Raw genomic sequence first — 6,557 nt, 5'->3', positions numbered from 1 at the left:
TCCTATTGGCTCCTACCCATTTCTGTCAGGATATAACCCCGCCTCCCGCGCTCTGATTGGTTTTCCAGACCATCAGTCAGAGTTGTCATTGAGATAGTCAAGGTAGGTTGTCAGAGCTGATGACCTGCCTTGCCCGCTTAAGTCTGATTGGCTAGAAAGGACCTAGCTTCCTGTTGCAGGGGCCTTCGGGAGATGTAGTTTTCATAAGGTGTTGCCTATGTGATATCATTAAAGGAGATTGTCACAGCAGAGGAGGGATTCATTCTATCTCCTGCTGCCATTGGTTGAAGCTCAGAACCTTCATCTAATCCTAGCAGCTATCCTAGGGTTGTCAGATGTCCCGTATATACGGGATTGTCCCTTATTTCATTGACTTGTCCCGTTTTCCCGGAAATGTCTGTTGGGACGCATCATTTTCCCGTATTTTAGCGCCTTGACATGAAATGCCTGAATTTAACATTTCGGTAAAGAAATCATAAAAACTTAATTTCTACTTGAGTGAAATAGTTCCCTTTTTTGATTGATATTGTCTTACGTAATTATGAAAATAATAAAGTTAAGACACTGCCTGGTCATCTCATAATACCATGACTCCCAGCCCCTGTAGGCGTTACATTTGTCCCACCGGCTTGCTACTTGTTAGTGCCGTGCCATTCTTTACCCGCCCGGCCAAAAGCAGAGATGATAAAAAACTGAAGGATAGAGGCGCGTGTGTGACGTCATCGTGGATGCACGCGAGCTAAGGAAGTTCCGTGCACTCCGCCGATAGAATTCATTTTAACCCCTGATCGCCGCTCCGATCGGTCCTGCGGGACACTGTATCTGCCGGGGCGAACCAGCGGGGATGTCCCAATAGAAAACCCCCGAAGCCGGGGACCCCAGATCCCGCTTCAGCCACGGGCAGGCAGCGGCGAGAAGAAAGAACAAAGATGGCACCGCCGAGCGCAAGGGAGCGCGCGTCTGCACCAACAGCCAAAAAAAGAGAGAGGCAAGTTGCAGGACCCAAGGGGGATATCCCTGACAGAAAGGATACCCGGAGAAACTCAGGGCCACAGCAGGGGAGGAGGCAGTGGGGAAAGCTGTTCCTGGCAGAGAGCTGAGTATGGCAGAGGGAGACACAGTAATTACCAAACAGGACCTCCAGAACATGCTCAGAGAAATGCAAGCGGGCTTTCAGTCAGCTCTGGATAGAGCTGTAAAGGAATTTAAAACAGATGCTTCTTTATTGTCTAAAAGAACTACGGAGGTTGAAAATAAAATGGACCTTTCTTTACAGAATCAGGTAAATACTGACGACGAGGTCCTGCATCTTAATGAAGAAATAAGAGATATGAGGGATGGAATGGACGATCTAGAGAACAGGGAGCGAAGGCAGAATTTACGAATCCATCATGTCTCTGAGTCGGTGTCTGCAGAAGCCCTCCAGCCACATCTTAAGAGACTGCTTACGTCAATTGACCCCCAGCTACAACATGGCGATCTTTTGATGGACAGAGCCCACAGACCGAGATTTGAGGACCCCAAAAGAAGCAGATATGTGGTCCTAAGACTCCACCAATATGCAACCAAGGAAAGGATTATAAAAGGCTCTAGAAACAGTGGCTCAATTGCATTTGAAAACAATTCCATCCAGATTTTCCAGGATCTGTCCAGGGTGACGATTGAGAGGAGGAGAGGGCTGCGTCCAGTGACGGTGGTGCTCCAGGAAAAGGGTATTCGCTACCGGTGGGCCTTTCCGTTCTGCCGGGTGGTAAACCATGAAGGCAGACAGATCTCGCTCTGTTAACTCAAGGAATCAGCATCTTTTCTGTCGGCGTTGGGTCTGACCCCCAAGGAGAGATCGGGCCTGCACCAAAGACCTTGAGAAGATAACACGGATGACGATCGATCGGCTAAGGTTGCCCGGAGATAAAGGATTCAAGACCGACTGTGGCTTTGAGGGTTTCTCTGCGATTCCGTGGCCATCTCCTTGATCAGCGATTCAGCAACCCAGGGAAAGATATCCCGGATGTGTAGCTACATTTGTTTTCTCTCTTCTTTCCACTTTTCTCCCAGTCTCCCTCTATACTTTTTCCAATCTATTATAGGTACTGTTTAATATACGGGTTGGAGTCTGCTGCCCACTCCTTGGGTGCTGGTTTGCTACAGCTGATCAGCAGACGAAACTGGTGAACACACGGATTGAGTGCGCCGGCGATTGGTGAGGGGGCCTTGGCCCAAAGACTTAGAAAGGCTGTTTTTTTTTTGTTTGTTGAAGTGAAACTTCTTTAGTGGCACCTCATTCCTAATGGGACAAAAATGGATTGTAGGGACAGAAAATGAAACGGATGTGACGTCAAAGTGCTGACGTCAAAGTGCTGGCAGATGAGGCCGGGCTGTGTTCTGGCAGCGCTCCTAACAGGCGCCCCTCCCCCCACACGGCCGATGCCGCCGGCGCCGCTCCTAACGGCCGCCATTCCAACCATTCCCCCCACACCGTTCCCTGCCCGCGCCTGCTGACATCTAACTGCCGCCGCATCCCCCACAGAGCTGCTGACATGCGGCGGCGCCGCTCTCCCCCACCCGCTCAACATTTACTTTAACGCTCCTCCACACCGGCAGCCGTCCTCCTCAACGAATGCGCAGAGGCTCTGTCCATAGCCATGTTGTGGATGGCAGGTTTCGTGGGGGTGTGATTGGCAGAGGGCGCTGCTGCGAGGCAACCGGTGATTGGCTGTCGCGTCCCGCCGCTGACGATTGGTTGAGGGGCTGTCAGTCAGTTAAGGGGTCCCTTAATTCCCCTCATCCGGCACGGGCTCTGCAGTGCTGCCCGCCGTGGAGTACGCTGCTCCGTGGTGGGGTAGCTATCTGAGGCCGAGGCTCCACCCCCTGCCCTGTCGCTCCTGCTTCGGTAACGGGAGGAGGGGGTAACGGGACCACCGTGTCGCCGGGGGGGCTTGCTGCAGCAGGACACACAGCCATGTCCGCAGCTCCGCCGGGGATAGTGGGAGGGGGGGAGGAGGGGTGGGGGGCACAACACAGAGAGACATTCACACAACACAGGGAGAGAGAGACATACACTGACTGACACACACACTGACTGATTCACACTGACTGACTCACACTCACACTCACACACTGACTCACACTCACACACTGACTCACACACACTGACTCACACTCACACTGACTGATTCACACTGACTGACTCACACTCACACACTGACTCACACTCACACACACGCTGACTGACACACACGCACACACGCTGACTGACACACATACACACACTGACCGACACAGAGAGACATTCACACAACACAGAGAGAGAGACATACACTGACTGACTGACTGACACACACACACACACACACACACACACACACACACACACACACACACACACACTGACTGACACATATGCACACACTGACTGACACACATGCACACACTGACTGACACACATGCACACACTGACTGACACACACACACATACATACTCACTGACTGACACATACACTGACTGACACGTGTGCCGAGCACGCGCGTTATAAGTAAATTTCTGCGACAAAAGTCAAAGAAGTTTCACTTACTATGCGCGTGCACAGCACACACAGCTTTTTTTGTTTTGTTTATAGATACAAAGGACACTAAGCCTCATTGAGAAGCCAAGAGCAATTGCTGCTCGAACATTTTAATGTTAAAAGACATTGAACATTTAAAAATAATATGTGAATCCGGGTTTTTATATTTCCAGCTGTGAAGCCTATCCCTATAAGTGCATGTTAACACGAAAAGTTTTATATGTTTATTTGTTCCACGGTTGTTAGTAATTGATGTATATTTTAGGCTACGCTTATAGTGACGGTGACGTCAGGCTGCGGTCACTGGAAAAATCAAATAGAGATGACTTGCAGCGGTCGCGACCAAACTGTCGCTCCGTCGTGTCGCGCTTGCTATAAGCGCACGCGACGACGGAAATGAATTTGTTTTGACGCAACGTCGCTTTTTTTTCTGTACCCCTTCCCATTTATGGTTGAAAATCTTAATAAAAATATAAGTTTAAAAATAAAAAAATAATAGACTGAAGGATATAGCGGTCAAGCAGGAGATACCTTTCAGCTCGAAGCATTTGCAAATCATTCATCGCTCATTATGACGTCACTTTCATAGTGGATTTCGGCGTCCCGTATTCTAAAAACGTACGTGGCAACCCTAGCTGCTATCCAACAATAACATGCTAATTACATGTTAAAAAGAAGTAGATAAATGCTTCTATCCTTGGAATATTAACCTCAGTCCTATTATGTGTATATTAAAGTATATACAAATGAAGATAATACAGAAGCTGTGCGTTAAAATGCCTGCATAGTAGGTTTTGACTTCCTTAGAAGTCCGTATCCCGCACTGATGGAGAAGCTAATGTGGTCCCCAATTTATCACCACTCTAGCGATTACGAGTCCCTGGAGCTGGAATATCTGTGTAACTTATTTGAATAAATAAGACAGCATTGCTACTTTTTAATGTTTCTTCCATCACTGTTCAATGATGATATATAGGGCTGCCAATAAATGTAGAGCTGTACATAGCATTTTGTGGGCATAACTGCCCTGTAGAGCTTACAATCAAAGCGCTAGATTCACAACGCTCCATTAAATAAGGGCTCATAACATCATGTTACCTAAAACAGGACCGGGCGTTTTCTGCCCGCAGGTAAACGTATACCCACGAGGCTAATTATGTGCAAAAACAACATCCTTTCGACATCTCATTAACATAGCGTTATTGTAGCATAAAGGTGCGTTATCATCCAATAACGTGAGGTTAAGTACGTCTTAGTGCTACTCCTATCCAGACCCCGAAATAGGTTAACACTATGTTAGTTAGCATAACTCACTGTGGTGTTACACCCATCAAGACCATATAGAAGCCCAATTTCAGGGTCAGGATTTCAGTAACATCAAGTGATGGTATAACCTAATATTAGCACCCACTACGGTGATAAGTACCTCCGGAGCAGGGGGTCCCCAGAGCTAAAATTAACGGGGTTCAGCTCCGCTGCTTTAATCCTGTATTTAAAAAAAAAATGAAGAAAAAAACCGGCATGGATTGCCTCTTTAACGGACCTCTATGGATATGCCTCATTTGCATCTCATTAACATTAACGCCCATTATAGTTACTGTAATGGTCCATACGGTAGAAAGCTTGGCGTAATGTTCCGTTTTTCTCCTTTGCGGATACAGCATTACTGGTAACGTGATGTCAAGTTACTTAAACGTCACGTTAAGTCCCTTATCGAAGCATTGTGGATCTGCGCCTAATGTTGCTGCCTGTGACACAAGGGTAAAAGTGACTTGCCCAAGGTCACAAGGAGTTGACACTTTGATTCAAACCGGGTTCTCTTCAAAAGCAGTGACATTAACACAAGGCTCAGATTCTACCATTAGAGTGCAAGCTCTTTGGCACAGATTAACAACAGGGTGCTAAGCTTTAGCACACTTAAACTCCCATTCATAAGACCCCAATGAAGACCTAAACATTTGGGCGCAAAATACTTTGTGGAATCATTCTGCTTGGAAGTGAGGATTTTATCAGCGCCTTGTGTGACAGGTTGAATGTCTCATGCACAGTACCAGTACTTTTCTATTTATCTGCCTCCAGACACAATGCATTAGTCAGGTCTGCCCGCCTGCAGCCTGCCGCAGTGTCTGGGGATTGTGCTCTCAAGCTATTGACGAAGAGGTCTTCCCTACTGCAGCATATTTCTTAAAAGCCTTCTCTCTAACCCTAGAGGATTGTGCAGGGATCGATAGTAAGGTAAGAGGCCTCCCAGCTACTAAAATAGCAGCACAAAGGCCATCAAACTGATGAATGAGCAGTGGAAAATCCCCCATCTGTCTCTGCTATATGGTAAACCTCCTCTCTGCCCAATGATTCCACTATGCATATCATCTGTACTAAGAGATGGTACCTTTAACCACCACACTTAACTTTCAAATAATAATAATACACACACACACACACACACACACACACACACACACACACACACACACACACACACACACACACACACACAACAAAATTATTTGTATTCCACAAACACATGTAACCAGATTTATAGGACAGAAAATGAGGCTTTATTGGTTTCATTTGAAATGAAGAAAGCTATTTTCATTGCGGTCCCTGAATGGGGAAGTGTTTGTCAGTCAAGTGTTTTCTTTCCCCTTATCCCATTCTGTTATCAGAGACAATGTAGATAAGGGATGGGGTAAGAGGGTGTTGCCTGCGTAAACTCTTGTTGAACACAGTGTGACACAAACTAACTGTAAAACCAGATTTATAAAAACACTTAAAGGTGTCAGATGTGGGTACAAAAAAGCAACCAATCACCCAGATGTGACCCCCTCAAACATGTCACTGCCAGTAGGACCCCCTTGGCCCTGGGAGGGACTGCCCCTTTGAAAGCACCAATGGTATTTACAAGACTGCTGCCGATTTGAAGAGAGCACTTTATTTTGTACAAAATCATGGAGTAGCTACGCGCGGGTACTTTCCTCCACGACATGTAGTGCG

The sequence above is a fragment of the Ascaphus truei genome, chromosome 8 (genome assembly GCF_040206685.1).
Source record: "Ascaphus truei isolate aAscTru1 chromosome 8, aAscTru1.hap1, whole genome shotgun sequence".
NCBI classification, from domain to species: Eukaryota; Metazoa; Chordata; class Amphibia; order Anura; family Ascaphidae; genus Ascaphus; species Ascaphus truei.
This window is presented reverse-complemented; position numbering follows the sequence as displayed.